Here is a 20,745-nt window from a genome sequence, read left to right on the forward strand (position 1 = left end):
GTCTCTCTCTGTCCCAAAAATAAATAAACGTTGAAAAAAAAAAAAAAAAAAAAAGAAAAAAAAAATAAAACACATACTAAAATGGGAATGGGAAAAAAATGAGATTAAAAAAATCACAATGATAATATTGCCTTCTGGACCCCAGGAATGATCATCCTGCAGATACATGCAAATTGAAGACCACAGCTCTGACATCCAGCGTGAGCTGAAAAGGACGAGGCACCTAGCATTTCCTCCAGTGCAGGCATCAGCAAATTTTTCTATAAGGGGCCAAATAGTAAATATTTTAGGCTTCGCAGGCCATGTTACAGTCTATGTTACAACTGCAGATACTCAATTCTGCCTCTGTGGTGTAAAGTCAGCTTCAGAGATGTGACGGGCTGGGCACGCCTGAGTTCCAGCGAAACTTTATTTACAAAAATAAAGACTTCCCTCAGAATTTGGTCTTTGGGTCATAGATTAATGACCCCTGCTCCAGTAGGATATTATTTCTCTAAAAACAAAATAACGCACATAACCTACTGGAGGTTTTCACAATTACAGAAGTAATTCTTAACATTGGTATTTTGACAGAAAAAAAAAAAAAAGCAACAGAGTCCATTGGATCAAATTCTTGTTTCATAGCAATCATTATTTCTGTGCTACCTGGTGGCTCACACATTACTTTTTCCAACCTTATCTCTCCTGATCCTGATGATGGCATTTCAAGATAAGGAAGGCAGGTCACATGATTGCCATCAGACCTCTGAGTGAGGTCACACAGTTAATGAGAACTGGAGCCAAGGCTGAGGCTAGGACGCCGGGCTCCACAGCAGCATCAGCGTTAGACTAACCCACGTCGTCTGATTCTAGAAACACGTCAGACCAACGTTTCCGGGGCTCCCCAGGAACTCTGTGCCAACCAACACGTGGGGCACGAGGATGTGCCGAGTCCTGGGGCAAGCAGAGGCGAGGCAAGGAGTGGATATTATATTAAGTATCAAGGATCCAATACTTGATTTGTGTGGTGCAAGCCCACAGTGGTGATGGGGTTTTGGAATGGTGGGGGTTCAGAGCTGACGGCCAAGAAAGAAGTCTTGAGATGTCTTTGGTGCAAAAAGGGTGATTTTTATTAAAGCCTGGAGACAGGACCTGTGGGCAGAAAGAGCTGCACTGGAGTTGTGAAGAGTGACTGGTTATATACAATGGAGTTGGGGGAAATAAAGGCAAAAGGAAGGCCTCCAGAAGGACTTTGATATGCTAAAGAAGACTCATAAGATACCAGAGGCCTAGCTATTGTCAAGATAAGGTTGTTTTCCCTCTAGTAAAGCAGTAACATTAGGACCTGAGGGGGTTCTTGAGGAAATGTTATACTCTATATTTGCCTCAAGTATTTGTCGATGGGCTGCAGGTTATAAAGAAATTTAATTTTACCTGCCATTTCCTTCTTGCCTTTGTTCCCCACATCACTGTGGAGGGAAAGGTGATATTAGGGCTCCCAGAAACTGAGTCGATAGGTTTCTGGGGATTAGGCTATTGATAAGAAGACTCCCTTTTTCTTATAATTTACTAAGATATGCGTAAACTGATGGAGACTCCTGTCCTGCATGACTGTGATCTCTATCAGTTAACCATTTGTCTTTTCCTTTCTTTTGTTTTCGGGCAGCCCGGAGTGCCTGAGGAATATCACACATATCCCACCTGGGTGGGGGGGTGCGCTAGCTTGTACTTTGTCCTTGGCTTGCCTTATGCTCCCTCATCAGTGGTGAAGATGAGGAAAACGGAAATAATGCAAAGCATCGGAAAGAATATGTTCCTGGCCTGGCCACAAGGTAACATAGAAGGCCCCTTGGTGAGCAAATTTGCTTGGCACACTGGACTTTTCTAGAAGGGCTCCAAGGAAGAACCACAAAATGGAGAAAAGAAAGGGAAGTTGACTCCCCCCTGTCTCTTGCTTCCCATTGGTCTTCTGGTGTAAAACAAGCTAGACTCTTAGAGCTATTAATCCTGAGATGATTGTCACAGGGGCTTCTTTTGTGATCTTGGGGACAGTTTCTCCAAGAGTATGTCTGCGGGAAACAAAATAATGCATATCAAAGGATGACTATGTCAGCCTGCTTTGTATGTGTGTATATTTTATAAATAAATCTGGAGAACAGAAAGATACAGAAAGGATAAGCACAAAGGATAATATAATAACTACCAATGTATTTTCCTTATCTGATATATGTATGTGTATGTGTATATATATTATATATGTATTTATTTATATATAGTATATATGTTTATGTTTTATATATATATATAAACATATATTTTTTTTAAGGAAATAAAACATTATAGATAAACATCAGATCACTTATGTTTTCCTCCCCATTCCTTCTTTGGAGACAACCATTCTCATGACTCCTGAGTATATCAAATCCATGGTTCATACTTTTTCTACCATGTATTTGTACTATATATAGTATATATTATATATATACTACACACTTATATAGACATACATACCTTTATACTATACCAACATATAGACCTATATACTGTGTGTATATATACATACCTATATATGCACATGTATAGTATATATATAATAATAGATGTATAGTACATGTATAGACAATACATATACTGTATATATAATACCTACATGCGCGCACGTGTGTACGTGTGTGTGTGTGTGTGTGTGTGTGAATGTATATATAAAAAGGGAAAGGAAGGAGCACCTGGGTGGTTCAGTCAGTTAAACATGTGGCTTCGGCTCAGGTCATGATCTCACTGCTCATGACTTTGAACCCCGCGTCGGGCTCTGTGCTGACAGCTCAGAGCCCGGATCCTGCTTCGGATTCTGTGTCTCCCTCTCTCTCTGCCCCTTCCCTGTTCATTCTTCGTCTCTCTCTTTCTCAAAAATAAGTAAACATTAAAAAAAAAATTTTAAGAAGGGAAAGGAAAAAGCTCAAACAGTCAAATGCTCAACAACAGGGTCCTGGTTAAATAAATTAGGGTCATGGAACAGTATGCAGAAATTTTTTAAAAACTGAGGCGGAACTACACAGTCACTGAAGCATATATGCGACTCACTATCAAAGGAAATAAAGCAAGTTACAGAGCCGCGTATATTGCCTGATGCCATGTGTATGCCCCACTTCTTACACACATGCGATATGTCTGAAACCATTAGCAGTTTGAATTTGGAAAAGCAAACAAGAGGGACATTTTTGTTTTTCTCTTTATAATAACCTTCAGCCCTTAAAGAAAAGTTAAAAGGTCCTACTTTTCTGATTAAAGAATACTAATAAAAAGGCCCCACATCAGGCTCTGTGCTATCAGTGCAGAGCCTACTTGGGATTCTCTCTCTCCCGCCCTTTCTCTCTGCCCCTCCCCCCCGCCGTGTGTGTGCTCTGTCTCTCAAAATAAATAAACATTAAAAAACATAGAAACATGAAAAAGAGAAAGCAAGGTCTGCAGCAGAAGTTGTCAGTAGGGGCAGCCAAAGAGAGACTCCAGGACTGAGGCAGGAGGACAAGATTTATAGAAGTGACACAGGTGGGTGGCACGTGTCTGGGAGTCCAGAGAATGAATTTGAGTCCTGCGTCTGGCATGGAGTATCAGACGTCCCTGGGCAAAGCAGGCTCCTTTGCAGGGAGAGTCCTCCCTGATTATCTGTTACCTACCTACCTCTCCTGATTTCTCTCCCCATTTCCCACCATGGCTTACAGACTCCCGCCCATCTCTGCACCATTTCCTCTTTGTGCCTCTGCTCCCACCTGTCCTGCCTGGATGCCTTCCACCAACTCATTGGCCTGACTCAGCGTGGGCATCATCACCCCAAAGCAGCTGGGGGCCCCCCTCTGTATTCCCGGCACAGCTGCTGCATTCCCCCCCTCCCATTCCAGGGGCATCACTTGTGCCTGGTCTGCTCCCTCCCCCACTTGAACTCACAGCTCCTACAGGCCAGTGACTATGGCTGACCAAACTTGGTGCCTGGCCCTGGGTGCTCTTACTTTAGTAAGAGAACTCTTTCACTAAATACTGACACCGTGTCTCAGCCACTTTCCTTATAAAATGAGGAAGCTAAATTATACTTAGTTCAATCCAGCACTTACATACCAACACCTACACCATCCCAGCATGGCTCTAGAAAGGACAGAAAAATGGGTGTGGCCCTCTCTTGGGAAGGATGGTCTAAGGTCTCCCAAAACCCAGTCTTCTGATTCTCACCACCAGAATTTAAAAGATAGGAGTTCAATTTCCAGCTCTGTCCTGACTTGCTGAATGGTCCTGGGAATGTCATCTTTACCTACGTGGGGAAGTTCCTGGCGGAAAACACACTGAATGAGGTACCCTGACCTCGCCAACGTGTGGAGGAGGGGACTGGTATTTTTCCTGATATACAATATGCTGTGATAGGGTCTCCTGCTCTCTAATCATGCAATCTACATAATTTATCCTTTTAAAATGAGCCATAATCCCCAGAGAGTGCTTCCCTATTGATATCAAATGTAAGGGGGTATTTTTAAGGACACGGCAGCATCACCACTATACATTAACCTACACAGAATCAATCCATTTCCAAGTTAAGCACGGCCCTAAAAATTCACTAATGGAGCTCAGTGTAGTTTGTTCATGAGATGTGCAGTCAGGAATCATGCATAATGTAATAGTGTAAATGCTAAAAGCAGCTCCCACAAACTAATTTAATCTTGGCTTAATGGACATAGGAGAACTGATCTTCAAAAGAGATTGCCAATGAGATTCTTGGGGGCCTCCCAGCAGCCCAAGAGCAAGCTCCAATATTAGCTTTTGGTTAGTTCCCCCTTTCAACTAGAGCATATTAAAGGCAATCCAATACTGTCATTGAAATTATAAATAACTTGTGTCAACTTTCATGGACTATATAATAGAGATGTCTCCATGCATTTGCATAGATCTCTGGGATTGAAATTTTGCTCTCCATACCTCTTAGTTCACGTGCGTCCACCCCAGCCAAGGGAATCTTTTACACTCTGGAAGATCAGAAAGATAAGAAGTATCTACAGCCCCCGGGCCATGCCAGAGAGATAGTGTCTGAATAAAGATCTAGGATACGAAGCCTGTATACTATTAAAGGGATCAGAATCACACTACTGTAGCTTGTCTCCCAGGGACCCCCCAGAAGTCCCTAAAATGCACCTGCCACCCGACACGATTAGAGGAAGAACATTTGCCCATGCAGGAACATGTGCGCGTGTATGCGCATGCGCGTGCGCGCACACACGCACACACGCACTTACATACACAGAAAGACTCCCTTGCTGGTGTGAGTTTGGTTTATATCATATGATCTAACATTACATCTAGCTAAGTAAATTGTAGAATATCCAAATTTAGGAACTTTAGAGTGAATTTAGTGCAAGCCACACACACACACACACACACACACACACACACACACACACATATATATATATTAAAAATTTTTTAATCTTTATTTATTTTTGAGAGAGAGCAGAGTGTTAGCAGGGGTGGAGCAGAGAGACTGAGACACAGAATCCAAAGCAAGCTCCAGGCCCCGAGCCGTCAGCACAGACCCCGACGCGAGACTCGAACACACAAACCGTGAGATCATGACCTGAGCCAAAGTCGGACGCTCAACCGACTGAGCCACCCAGGTGCCCCCACATATTTTATTTTAAATGTTGCTAATTGACTTTGGACTTTTAGAGCCGACTGAAGGAGACAGCATCGCAAAGGCAGCTTTGGGGAGTAGACAGAATAAATGGTGGGCGGGTAAAAGCGTGGCAGCAGAGAATGGGATTTGGGAATGGGAGGGAGAAATGGAAAGGAGGATTGAGGAGTTGATAATGCAGTTTTACAAGTCAAGTTAAATAATGTTACCTAGAGTTAGAGATGCAACCAATAGAACGGAATAATATAAACTTCAAACACTGGGAGGAGGAAACAAAAGGCCTGTGGGGGGTGAGCTTACTCCTCATCTTCCACATTGAGAGTTAATAGATATTGACTGAGTGATAAATTAAGAAATGAAGTTATGGAAACGGTCACCAAAAAAAAAAAAAAAAAAAAAACAAAAACATAAACAGAGAAAAAACCAGAAACATTAAATAGATGTTGCCTCTATCACATAGAACTGGAGGTGGTGAGGGTATTTTCTTGTGCTTCTGCATTATTTCATTTGTTACAATGCATACACTTGATTTGATTTAAAGTTGGTTGTTTTTTGTTTGTTTGTTTGTTTGTTTGTTTGTTTGTTTGTTTTTTCAGTAGGTGCTTCGGGGAAGCTGTGCTGGAGTAGAGAAGGGTAGGATAAGGTAACGCTGCTTTTCCTCTGAAGCAGCCGGGCTATTTGCGTAAAATCACGAGAACGTGTAGGATGACACATTCTTATTTCTAAGTGCAAGTGAGAAACAATTGAAGCTTTGTACAGTAAACTGCTAACAGTGAATACCTCTAGAGCGATAGTGTCCAAAATACTTTCTGTGATGATAGAAATGATCTAGTTCTGCATTGTTGAATATAGTAGCCGCTAACCACACATGACAGTTGAGTACTTCAAATACGGCTAGTGCAACTGAGGAACTGGATTTTCATTCTACTTCGTTTTAATTAAATAAATGTAAATGTCAACATGTAGCTAGTGAATACCAGATTGGGTAGCACAGCAAGAGAATCATATGGAGGTGTGAAAGACTTTCTTTTTATTACTTTCTATGTTTCTGTAATATTTGAAATTCTTGCAATAGGAATATGATACTTTCACGATTTAAAAACCCTCAAAACTTTTAAATTTGAAACAAAAAGGAAAAGCAAGCAAAAGGAAATGGCCATAAAGTGATGCACTGGCAGAAAAGAATTCTACAACATGGGATAAACTATTCAGAGAACAGCTAAATAGATAAATAAATACATATTATTTGGGATGCCTTCCACCTCTGAGCTTTGACATGAGCCTCCAGAGGAAATATCTTTGTGTCATCTCCTTATACTGTGAGCACTTAGGTTTCAATTCTCTGTACTTTGCTAATTATTACTCTTTGTTCTGCTTTCAGTCTAATTTTTTTAATGTTTATTTGTTTTTGAGAAAGAGAGAGAGAGAGAGAGAGAGCAAGCAGGGAATGACAGAGAGAGAGGGAGACCCAGAATCCAAAGCAGGCTCCAGGTTCTGAGCTGTCAGCCCAAAGCCTAATGCTGGGCTCGAACTCACAGACCACAAGATCATGACCTGAGCCAGAGTCAGATGCTTAGCTGACTGAGCCACCCAGGCACCCCTGTTCTGCTTTCAATCTTTCAAAAATGCCTTCACATGGCTCCTCTGTGGCCTCTCCTCTCCCATTCTTTGTCTCTGTTGGTATAGATCTAGATCCAGATATATAGATATATAGATTTTATTCCTTTACTCTCCTGTGAATGATTGTGTAAATTACATGCGTCCTATTTGCCATATTTACTCTGACCCAAGGGGAAGAAATTAACCAAGAATTAGCGGCAATATGATCTAGATCATCTAATCCCTAATCTGATCCCTTTCCATTCATCAAGCTGTTCCACCATCTGGAATCTAATCGTCTCTCAATTATCAAGCAAAACAATGACTCTGCCACTTTTTTAGCTACAGAACCTCAGTTACTTAAATTCAGTTTCTTCATCTATAAAATTGACATAGTAAGGAACGGACCTCACTGGATTGCAGTGAGGTCGAGGTATGGCACAGTAGGTCCTCAGCACAGACGTGTCAAATAGGAAGCACTCCATAAATGGTGGCTGTTGTTATTTGCTATTTTTTTTAATAAAACAAAACAAAGAATTCTCCGCCCTGATTGTACAAGGCAAGAGATTTCTAGTCTTCTAGCTCTTAAACTATTAATCCATCTCTTTTCCTTTGTGGGAGGTCAACCTATTAGAGGTACAATTACTTCTCAAGAAATGGTAGGTAATACTAAATAGATAAATACTATGTTGGTACGCAGTGTTATTCAATGCAAAATGATTTACATGAGCAGGAATGGCCCATTTCATGGTGCGGATCGTCTCCTTTGTGCAAAGAGTAGACACAACCAGGCTGGAAGAGATTGTATCCATTACACATGAAGTGAGGCCATTAGAAGTGCCCCTTATCAATGTCTAAACTTGAAGGCCATTCCCAAAGTTCTCCTTCTCCCTCTCCCCTTCCTCCTCCACCTCCTCCTTCTTCTTCTTCTTCTTCTAGAAATAGCTTTCTTCTTATTAGAAAGGTAACATATACATGGGAAAGAATTCAGAAAATAAGAGTAAAAATAAATGTCATTTATAATCCTACCACCTAAAACCACCCAAGTATAATCTGTTAAAATTTGGATATGTAAAAAATTGGAAAGGATATGCACATATATGTCAATCTAAATCTAATTGAAGTCCAAATAAATATATATATATAATATAATATGCATGCAAATATAATTAAACATATAATTCTATAAACTATAATTCTAAATTCTAAAACTAGAACATAGAAAAAATAAATCAAAATCAAAATCAATAAAAACAGAACATGGACAATATATAATTTAATAATGATATAAGCAGATCATACAGTTCATAATTATTTAAAATATCCTTTTATTGGGGCGCCTGGGTGGCGCAGTCGGTTAAGCGTCCGACTTCAGCCAGGTCACGATCTCGCGGTCCGTGAGTTCGAGCCCCGCGTCGGGCTCTGGGCTGATGGCTCGGAGCCTGGAGCCTGTTTCCGATTCTTTGTCTCCCTCTCTCTCTGCCCCTCCCCCGTTCATGCTCTGTCTCTCTCTGTCCCAAAAATAAATAAACGTTGAAAAAAAAATTAAAAAAAATAATAATAAAATAAAATATCCTTTTATTTAACTATATGCTATGGCTCTTTGTCAGTATGTTTATATGTGTTTCATTTTTTTATTAATACAATACATATTGTATATATTTTTTATCAACCTCCTACTGATAGATACTTGGGTTGTTTCTTGCTATGGGTTGTTTTGTTTGCTTTTATTATTTACCACCCTGAATGTGCCCAGTTTCATCTGTTTTTACTATTTAAGGTTTTTTAGTGATAAATATCATAGTTGTGAAATCACTGGGTGTAACACAGGCACATTTTTAAGGATTTTGATATTTAATGCCGAAATCCTCAGGAATGTAGCAGCTTACCCTTCCATAGAGGTCAGTGAGAGTTCCATTTCCCCACTCTCAGACCTACATTAGATATCATTAGTCATCTTAGTTTGGCCAATCTGATGAGCAGAAATATAATCTCTGCTGCTTCTTTCAATTTTGATTCACTTTGATTTGATTATTTTTATTATTAGTGGGAGAGAAGACCTTTTCATATGTATACTGGTCATTTCTATTTTTCCTCTTTTTGTGAAAGACCTAGGCACTGTTCTCCATCTTGGGTAGGTGGGGCAAGGAATGTGAGCACACCCCAACACCTACCTGCTTCACTACTGCCTGTCCTTTAAGGTTATGCCAGAGGGACTCCACACCCATGAAGTTTTTTCCAGAACGTCTCAGCCATAAGGAATCTCCTCATCTAACTTCTCAGAGGTCCTTTTTTAAAACTATCCTTGTGGCTTTAACATTTTGCCTTGTTCTATGGTTATTTATATCAGCATCTTTCTTCCCCTCACTTTCTTTTCCTGTTCAGTCAAAACTGCTGAAGAAGGCAGCACAACAGTCAGAAGACTATATGCCATTTAAATACATAGCTATCATGTATCTGTTTATAGCAAAGTAGATATATATATAATTATAAACTCCAACACCTATGGGTTTATGTATTAGGCCTAGCTCTGCCATGTGCAGTAACAAAATAACATTGAACGTCTGCGGTTAAACCCAACAAAGACATTTTTCTTTTTCATGGGGAGTCCAACGTGGGACCAATGGCCATCTTGTAACTATTCTGTCTGGAACACATGGATTCCAAGGTTGCGTTGGCAGGGAAGGAGAAAGATGGAGGAGGCACACAGACAGTTGAATACCTTGGCTCAGAAATGGCACGCATGCCTTCCGTAACAGTCCATTGGCCAGAACTAGCGACTTGGTCCCCACTCCAATGCAAACGAAGCTGGGAAACCAAGGGGAGCTTAGTGAACGTTAACTGTCTCTGCCATAGTAGGCTTCAATGTCTCAGGAACTTCATAAGCACAAACTCATGGGTACCTACAGTCCAGGTAATTATAATTACCTCAGTCTTCTGGACGACAACAGGAAGTTCAGACAAATGAAGCAACTTGTCTATGATCACTAGCCAGTAGGTAGTAGAGCTGGGACTTAAACCCCGTTGGTATGATTCTAAACTCAGTATTCTTAATGAGTAGATTATGAAAACTTGATTTAGTAAGTAGCATGAAGGGGCTCCCATCAGGAAAGCACGTGTGGGATCTTAGGCCCTACAGGGGTGAGTGATCTCTTCCTGCCAGAAACACAATGCCTAACTTCTCTGCACCTACTCACAGGTAAGTGTGAGTGGTAGGTCCAAACCAGACTTTGCAATAAAAAAATAAATTTGGGCACCTGGATGGTTTGGTCGGTTAAGCGTCCGACTCTTGATCTCAGCTCAGGTTTGATCTCAGGGTCCTGAGTTCAAGCCCTGCGCCGGCCTGCACCCTGGCCTCCCCGTTGGGTGTGGAGCCTACTTTAAAAAAAAAAACAAAAAAAAAAAACTTTTTTTTTTTTTTTCAAATCATGATTCTGATTCTATTAGGACACTGTGTATTCCTCTCCTGATAGCAACTAAAGCGAAATGGCTGAGAGCAATAAAAATCCATTTTGCTGTTTAGTACAGTTTGTCAGACTAGAGAAATGGGATTGAATTTCAAAGCCACAGGCAAGCTGGCTGCAATCTGTGGTTCCACAGTCGATAGGTTTTTTTCTTCTTTATTTACCACTCTTTTGATAAGCCTTCAGCAAGTTACATAGGTTGTTCTAGTTGTATCTCGTTTGACTGGATTAGAATACTTGATGACAGTTTGGATAAGTCTGAGGCAGATGGTTCTTGACATTTTTCATGGCATCAGTTACAAACCATGCAAGAAACTCTTTCATCCTTTGTTTATCCTTCACTTAGAAGCCACTATAGTAGATTGTTAAATTTTCATTTTTCACAGTGCTGATTAAGGCATACTACGAGGCAGATGTTATTCCGAACCATTTTTAACAATTTACATTTAGCACCAAAGCTGGCTTTGTACTTGTTCCAGTGGATCAATTCACTTTTTTTTTTTCTTCTAAAACTTCAAGGTCAATCTCTGAAATGCTGTGACTCCCTCAACAATCAAATGTTTCGTAAACTTCTCTTGGTTACAGAAGCCCCGCTACTATTCCATTTGTGTGTTTGATAGTCAGCACACACACGGCGATTCATTCTCTTCCTCAACAGAGTAAGAGCATTATTTAAGAGGCAGATCACTAAACAAAGAGAAGAGTCTTAAAAAAAAAAAAAAAAAAAAAGGAAAGAAAGAAAAAAGAATCAGACTATAACCTATCAGAATATCTTAATTTTTCTAAAGCACGTCGAGAATCAGAAAAGGTTGACGGGCCTGAAACACAAGATGCATTGCACCTCACAGCTGAAACGCAGAACAAAGAGTAAGAAATATTTCTCTTTTCTTTCCCATGGTTTAGTGATTTAGTAAATTACATACTATTTAGTTCAACCTAAGACAAGTATGAGGATACAAGCGTCTTTAGATACAATGCAATATTGACAAATAGGCTTTTTGAACACAATTTGTGACAAAATTTGATTGCACCTTAGGAAGGCATAGCCTTTCACTTCTTTTCTTCTAGAGTAATTTCAAAGTCGATTCTGCTTAGAGGCAAAAGATGATACCCTGCTCAGGAAAACACGTGTATGGGGAATCCGGAAGACAGTCTACGTGAAATATGCTCAAATGTATTCCCCACTTATTCAAAAAAAGAACTGAGACAAGATGATGAGTCATGCAAGGTGGAGTGCTATTTTTTCGAAAAGGAAACAGAAACACAAACAACTTAATGACAGATAAGTAAACAATAGTATCCATGACTTTCATTCTACCACTGGCAGAACTAACCCACAAACAACTTTAAGGGCTAAATAGGACCTTGAAGGACCACTGGGTCTAGGCTTTTCACGAAGATAATAGGAAACCTGAACTCTTTCCCACCTCTTACCACAGGAGCTGAAGGTGAGAAGAAAGTGCACAGCAAATAATGTGATTTGTAAAAGTAATACTTCCAGCACTTTAGCTCAGTCTTTGTGTAAGCAAAGTAACCATCGTGGAACAACCTGTTCTCTAATGAGTCCAGTTTAAGGCAGAATCTGGATGTTGTAATAAACAAAGGAGGACACGATGAAGATTTGCATATTAGTAGGCAGGCAATCTGCACAGATCAAGCGCACTTACAAAAGTGTCTTTCTTACTGTGTTTTTAGCTGCTATGAGTATTTGCCTTTGCTGGTTGTGTAGTTGTTAACACTGACTGGGAAACCTCACTAATCAGGAGTCAGGAGGTCTCTGCGGGGGGAGCTCCCCGACCCTACCACCTGTAGTCAATTGCAGACCCAGTAGGAAGAGATGGACCTGACCTTACAAGGACTCGACCTTGCATGTAGATGCTACTCTACCACTCCAGCCGAGACACTCTCCTCATTCCATCTGCCCACCACCAAAGCCACGGCTCTTTGAGCTCCCAGTTTGCTCCAGTGGACTTTTAATTCATAACATCCTTCCCAGTCCACCCTTTATCTCCTTAAAAAAGTGTGCCTCTCCTTTGTCCCCTGGACTTGCCTGCAGTTTTGTCACCTGGATTGTACTTCTCTTTCGTTCTCAAATAAACCCACCTTTTGCTGGTAGATAACTGGCAGTGTCTATTTTTAAGGTTAACAAGTTAAACATTTTCATTTATGCAAACCATTCAATAAAGTATTGAAAGGAGGTGGTATAGGGAATGAGGCAAGCAGAAATAAAAGGAGTTCTTTTAATATAGGTATTGCGGGGCACCTGGGTGGCTCAGTTGGTTAAGTGACTGACTCTTGGTTTCAGCTCAGATCATAATCTCACGGTTTGTGAGTTTGAGTCCCGCAATAGGCTCTGCGCTGACAGTGCAGAGCCTGCTTGAGATTCTCTGTCTCCCTCTCTCTTTGCCCCCCTCTTTAGCTATGCTGTTTCTGTCTCTCTCGAAATAAATACACTTAAAAGAACATTACAAATAATTTAAATAGGTATTTCTCTTATTCAGGTATGACAAGGCCAACAGATCAGAAGACTATTGCCATTGAGAAACTAATTTTGTTGGGGCACCTGGGTGGCTCAGTTGGTTAAACGACCGACTCTTGATCTCAGCTCAGGTCATGATCCCACAGTTCGTGGGTCTGGACCTCTCCTCAGGCTCCATGCTGACAGTGCAGAGCCTGCTTGGGATTTTCTCTCTCCCTGTCCCTCTACTCCTCTCCCACTCGCACATGCTTTCTCTCTCTTTCAAAATGAATAAATAATCGTTTAAAAAAAAAAGGGGGCGCCTGGGAGGCTCAGTCGGTTAAGCGTCCGACTTCTGCTCAGGTCATGATCTCACGGTCTGTGAGTTCGAGCCCCATGTCAGGCTCCGTGCTGACAGCTCAGAGCCTGGAGCCTGTTTCAGATTCTGTGTCTCCCTCTCTCTCTGCCCCTCCCCTGTTCACGCTCTGTCTCTGTCTCAAAAATAAATAAACGTTAAAAAAAATTTTTTTTTTAAAAAAGGAAAAGCTAATTTTGTTATGCTCACAGATTCCAGGAGGAGGAGGACCCACTACTGGGGAGGAGGGGGTAGCAAGTAGGGAAGCACCAGGGTCATCTGGAGGCAGAGGGAGAAGGAAACTGTGCACTGGAGCTTTTATTGTGGTTTCTGAGGGAAGAAATGGGTGAAGCTGAGTAAAGAGATATACGATTGGCTAGTTTGCATCTTTTCTGGGGTGTAGGGGCTGCCCTAGTTGTCTAGTACCTGGCCCTGGTGTGACTGGGGCAGGGAAATAGTGGCCTGGAGTGTAAGGGCCAATAAATGAAATGGTTGGGGATGTGGACTCTGGATGGGTTGGTTTGCATTGGCAAAGCAACTAAGAAGGCACTAACCATGGGAAGTCGGTTAGGTAGTCCTTCCAGGGTCAGCAAGGCCCCGGATGTTAAAGCATCAGAATACAGACGATAAAAGACGTGGTGACTACAGGAGGGTAGGCTTTCCTGCCCCCTTTGCTAATCTAGGCCAAGGACACTGAGCCGAGGGCTTCCAGGTTCCAGGTGATGATCAGTGATGACAGAGGGGCAGTGTGGGCTGAGCCAGGAGCAGGAGGCAGAGCACACAACACCTGGTAGTAACTGCCAGGAGGGTAACTCAGGAGTCGTATTGGTTATCTATCGCTACATAACAAATTACTCCTGGACTTGGTGGCTTCAAACCAACATTTATTTACTCAGAGTTTCTGAGGCTCATGAATCCAGGCGCAGCTTGGTTGGGTGTCTCTGACTCAGAGTCTCCGATGAGGCTGCCATCGGGTGTTACAGGCTGGTGTTGCTGTCATCTGTAGGCTGGACCAGGGCAGAATCTTCTAAGCTCACTCAGTGGCTATCGGCCAGGTCCCCCGTGGTTGCTGGCTGTTGCTGGGGACGTCAGTTTCTTGCTCCATGGACCTCTCCAGAGGGCTACTCACAACATGGCAGCTTGCTTGCCCCAGAACCAGGGCTCCAGGAGAGAGCACTGGACACTGAGAGAGTGTAAAGTGATCAAGCAAGATGGAAGCCAGAGTCTTCTGGAATCTAACCTCACAAGTGGCATCCTATCACTTCTGCTGTATCCTATTAGTTGGAAGCGGGTCACTAGATCTCACTCACATTCAAGGGCAGATTACACAAGATGTGAATACCAGGGAGTGGGAATCCCTGGGTGTGTGTGTGGGGGGGAAGGAGGGAGGTCATTTTATAGGTTGCCTACCACATGAGTGGACAGAAATTTTAAAAGTATGCAAAAAACCCAACCCCAAAGTAAACAAACACATAATCTCCTCTTTTTGATTCCATAATGGGAGAAAATAATCATCATGCTATACTTGGGTTATCATCTTGCACCCGTTTTATAGCCGTGTCTGGAGAGAAGTAGCAACTGATCCCTGGCAGGGCTAAATACCAACTTCCAGGCTACATTAAATGTAATTGCTTTAAACACAATAAATGATGTTCATAGTCTGAACGTTTTTTTAATTGAATAACTTTTTTTTTTTTAATTTTTTTAACAATTATTTATTTTTGAGACAGAGAGAGACAGAGCATGAATGGGGGAAGGTCAGAGAGAGGGAGACACAGAATCTGAAACAGGCTCCAGGCTCTGAGCTGTCAGCACAGAGCCCGATGCGGGGCTCGAACTCACGGACCGCGAGATCATGACCTGAGCCGAAGTCGGCCGCTTAACCGACTGAGCCACCCAGGCGCCCCAATTGAATAACTTTTTAACATTTATTCATTTTGAGAGACAGAGAGAGATGGCATGAGTGGGGGAGGGGCAGAGAGAGAGGGACACCCAGAACCTGAAGCAGGATCCAGGCTCTGAGCTGTCAGCACAGAGCCTGATGCAGGGCTGGAACCCATGAACTGCAAGATCATGCCCTGAGCCGAAGTTGGACACATAACCGATGAAACCACCCAGGCACCCCCATGTCTGAAAATGTATAAAGTTCTGTGCAAAAGTCTAATTAATGTTCAACAAACTCAGTGTGTGCAAACTCAGTAATAATCTTAAATGCAAAAATAAGAATGAATATTGATGCCGTAGTGTCTTAGCCTTTCAGCTTGGCAAAGAGGAATTAGATTGATATTACCCAGGGTTTGGGAGCATATGGAGAAAGGACACTCTCATACTCCGGTGAATGGAGTACAATGGGTATGAAATTTTGGCAGGCAATTTGGCAATACCTATCAAAAGTGTAATAACATATGCAGACCCATTCTACTTCTGAGATTCTACTTCTGAGAACTCAACCCAAGGAAATAATCAGATAAGCACACAGAGAGCTATGTAAATAGTCATCGCTATGCTATTGAAAATAGATGATAGATAGATAGATAGACACAATCAGAGTGTCTACAAATGGTGGATAGGTCAGATAAATTATAGGTTAGATACAATATAAGCATTCGTTACCCTTGGCAATTTATGTCTGTATTTATTGACAAGCAACAGCCTCTGGAAGAAACCAGCAGCAATATGAAAAGGAAGACACAGTGATTCCATATGTAATTGGAAAGTTTGTTTTCAAATGTCAATTCTGAAAACAATAAAAATAAAACGTTAGTTTTGTTTACTGATAGAATTTCTGATGATTGGAACTTTTTCTTCTTGTCTGTATTTTCTTGCATTCTCTACAATAATTATGCATCAATTTTAAACACAATCTAAACAATGGAAGTCAATTATTTTCCATGGCTTCTCCTTTAAGAATATAGCCCCTAAACAGAGAATAGCAGCTGATTTTAATTTTTGACTTTTAAAGGAAAGGTCAACACAGTCGACATCCATTCCCAGTTTGTTGAACGTCATGGACACAATGTTTGTAATGAACAAAGGGCTTGGAGTGTCAAGAGGGTGAGTTTTCTTTTGGGCAACTGTTAATAGGTCTAAGGACACCTTATGTAGCTCAACTACCATGGAAAAGCTTTTCCCACACAAAACACATGTTTGAATCAATTGGAAGAGCACATTCCCAAACGATAAGTTGTTGCTTAAATATTGTATTAATTGTTTGAAAAATAGTTCATTAAACCTTGTGCACTTTCTTTTTTAGACCTCATGTATCTGGATCTTTCCTATCCCAGACTCAGCTACAGAACGGGCTTCTTCTCTGACTCTGAACCCAAGCCAAGAAGACATCTGTGCCCTCCACCCTTCCAATATATTCCATCTGCTTATTTCCCCAAGTCCAGAGCAATATGGAATTTACAGCGCTGGCTTTTGTAGATAGCCTTAAGTCATGTTGTGTGTGTTTTTTTTTAATGTGACTTTTCTAGAGTAACAATTTTTATAAGGAAATCCCAGTCCTTGAATATTCCCATTTGGACAAGAATAATTGGAAATCAGGTTGGACTATTGCTTTAACTAGCACCGGCATCAAAACTTACCTTCTCTACAAACGTCTGTGAAATGAGCTTGCCATCAGAAGGTACTCCAGTCAAGCAATTTCCTGCTGCAAACTGAAGCCAGCAGCATCTTCTACCTAAATAGAATAGAGTGGTGTCTTTGGAATGAAGGAGACATTTGTTTGACGTTCAGCTGGCTGTGTAGGGAAGACATAGGTCAGGCTGTCCTTTTGACAAATCAGCCCTAAGGAACAACTCTTAGAAACAATAAATATATCATATGTGTTCCATAATGGAAGAGAAAAATGACCCTACTCACTGATCTTCTGCCTGCTTTGTAAATAGGAAAAAAAAAAAAACCCTCTTATTTATAGGAAAGGAGGAATTTAACTTATTTTCACGATTAGATAACATTCTCTCGTAATTTTTCAAGTTATCATGAGACAATTTGATGTGGATTAATGTATGTCTGGCTTTTATCACCTAGATGAAAAGAATATCAGCGCTAAGATGGGCAGAGGAGACATCCCATGATTTAATTATACTAAACTATCTTGTGCTTTAGTACACAGAAGATAACAGTTAACATACTGCTAAACATTTACTGATATACAAGTCAAGGCAAAGATAAAAGATTTCATTCCAAGGAAAAATACACTTAAGGAAAAGCGGCTGTCGTGGGGTTCTGAAACAGAAGTGAAACAAAACTTAATAGCGGAGTTGTGAAGCGCTCATGTAGCAACATGATGGGGGATCCAGTTTGTGTTTCAATATTCCATTCTCTTCCTTCTCTCTACTCACACTCTTCCTCTACAGGATTTGTATAAGCCTGTGTTCATATCCCACGCTAACCCTGTGTTCTTTTTTTACCTTTGCTCTAGGTCCTATTTCCATTGTCTGATACACCCTCAGAGAACCTGCTGTGCCTAAAAGTGCTTCTTGCTGCAATGAAAACCTCACAATGGCCAAAGCCCATTCTGGTTTCCAGCTCCTCTCTTTCCCCACACGTGGTGTATCCTGAGCTTGAACAAGCTACACTGAACTCATTCAAATCACTCCAAGATTCATCGTGGTTGGATGAAGTAAGAGACAGAAAAAGAGGTGCCGAGGGTCTCTTGCCTGTCCTAGCTCCCCCCTGCGCATAGCTTTTCCTCCTGACCACAGGCCTGACTGACCAACGGTGACCCTGGCTCACTGCTGGACACAGAGACAACAGCTTTCCAGCAAATGTTTGTTTTTTGTTTGTTTGTTTGTTTGTTTGTTTTTACCATATCCCTTTTGTGCCTCTCTTCTGAGAATGGGACATGCCTGGTTTCCTTGGATGTCCTTGCAGGTTATGACTCGTCCCCTGCTGCCCATGACTCAGGAGAGGTGGTTGGCTACTTTTGTTTGATCCTACAACAACTGTTTCTGGACCTTACTTCTCCAGCTCCTTCCACATTTTGTAAGATCTAATCCCCCAATGAATTCTCTTTAGCAGTCCATAATACTCGTAATGACTCTGCTCCTTCATTGAGCCCCAATGGGTACCGTCATTACCTGGTTCTGACCATGATTAACCCAACCAAGGAGACCAACAGGGCAAGGGGTATGCAAATCATGTCATTTTCAGGGCTACTGAGGCCCCAGGGAGTGATAAGCCTGCAGGACTGGTGATTCTGGGGGGACATGAATGCTTGCTCCAGCAGCATTTATGGTTCATTGGCTAATGCATAGCTCCCAACCTCCTTCCTGTTGCCTACACTGCCTTCCCAGCTCACCTTGTGTGAGGGCTGGCCATTTCACCCAGTCTGCCCAATGAAAGATAAGCAAAAGTCTGCAGAAGGACTTCAGGGAACATTATTTTCCTTCCTGAGAAAAGGAAAGGGAGTGAAAAGAGAGTTCTAGATTCCACTCCTCTCTGTTTCTTCCTGCTTTGAATTCATTCATGATGGCGGGGGCTATGGCAGCCATCTTAGGGCTATAGGGCATAAAGTATGCAAAAAAGCACCAATAATGCAAAGAATAGTATACTGAGCAGAGAGAGAGAGCCTGGAGCCTTGATGAGATCAGTGAGCCACCAGACCTAGCCTAAGGCTGTATATCATTGAGCTTCCTATTAAAGAATAGATGTCTTTATGATAAAACCAACGTCACCTGAGTTTTCTGTCACATACTTGTAGCCAAATGCATTTCTTATCTATACATGTGTCCTCAGCCATCAGACATGTAATTAACGAGAAGAGAAAATAGAACAAATAAATTTACCGAGCACCTACTATGGGTTAGGTATGTTGGGCATTTTCACAAACGTTTCCTATTTAACCTTCACAATTACTTGGTGAGGGAGGTGCTATCTGTGTTTTAGAGAGGAGGGAATTGAGACAGAAATTAAAAACTTGCCCAAGATCAACAAATTTGTGGGGCCAAAATTTGTATCTTCTGACTCAAAGACCAGTTTGGTCTTATAGGCCATGGATAGATCAGACATCTTCTTTACTCTTTCAGTGAGCACACTTAGGATTACTGGAGAGATGTTAGAAATGTAGATTTTGTCTCCTTGAAAATTATGGGATAAAACTGGCATGAAGAAGTAATGTCTAATGACCAGAGATAACTAAAAATTCGAATGGTTTTTCTTAGAAGGTATCAAGTTTCTTCATCAAGAGAAACATTCAAGGATAAGTAAGACATGGTCATAAAGGGCTGTTTTTTTTATAATTTTTTTAAATGTTTATTTATTTTTGAGAGAGAAAGAAAGAGACAGAGCATGAGTGAGGTAGGGCAGAAAGAGGGAGACACAGAATCCGAAGCAGGCTCCCGGCTCTGAACTGTCAGCACAGAGCCTGATGCAGGGCTCGAACCCACGGACGGTGAGATCATGACCTGAGCCAAAGTCAGACACTTAACCAACTGAGCCGCTCAGGCACCCCAGGTCTGTTTTTTGTTTTGTTGTTGTTGTTTTTAATGTTTTATTTATTTTTGAGAGGGAGAGAGCACAAGTGGGGCAGGGGCAGAGAGAGGGGGACAGAATCTTTGCTGACAGCAGCGAGCCTAATGTGGGGCTCAAACTCACGAGCTGTGCGATCATGGCCTGAGCCGAAGTCAGATGCTCAACTGACTGAGCCACCCAGGTGCTCCCATAAAGGGCTGTTGTAAACACATTCCAGCATTAGGTAGGGGAGTGATATAATTTCTAAGATCCTATGACTTTCTAGAGATGTCAAGGTATTTTCAATTTATTTTGACCGTCATATGTTTCAGAATTGGAGCTGTTCTTTCTAGCGCCTTGTCTTGAATATGCTATCCTTGAGAGAATGAGAAAGCAAAAACCTTTTCTGGTTTTTGGCTTAGAAAATAAAACACTTCCATGCCTCAAGGCCATTCCCTAGGGAAAAATCAAAATGACTGACAACTCATTAGGTTGGTAAAGTAGCACCAACTCAATTTAGAGACATGGGAAGGTGATGAGAGGCTGGATGTAGTCTATACGTCATATACTACATTAAAGAAAATAATCTCTGATCAACCAAAAGTCTACTTTCTCTTTTCTCGAAACAAACAAACACAAACCACAGTCCCAAGGGAACACAAAAGGAAGAAAGTGCTTCCTATTAAGAGAAATTTAAATGATTTTAAATGAAGTTTGACAAAGTATCAAATCAGATTTGTAGATGCTGATGATCTTTCCTGGTTCA

General features: G+C 41.4%; 1 long non-coding RNA gene across 1 annotated transcript in view; it reads right to left on the reverse strand.

The window, feature by feature from the left end:
• Positions 1-20,745, reverse strand: part of LOC123579144 — a 393,386-nt gene that overhangs the window by 280,457 nt on the left and 92,184 nt on the right. The window contains exon 2 of the long non-coding RNA XR_006702644.1: positions 17,111-17,205. This is a non-coding gene — a long non-coding RNA (uncharacterized LOC123579144). The remainder of the gene's footprint in view (positions 1-17,110; positions 17,206-20,745) is intronic.

This window comes from Leopardus geoffroyi, chromosome E2, assembly GCF_018350155.1.
Source record: "Leopardus geoffroyi isolate Oge1 chromosome E2, O.geoffroyi_Oge1_pat1.0, whole genome shotgun sequence".
NCBI classification, from domain to species: Eukaryota; Metazoa; Chordata; class Mammalia; order Carnivora; family Felidae; genus Leopardus; species Leopardus geoffroyi.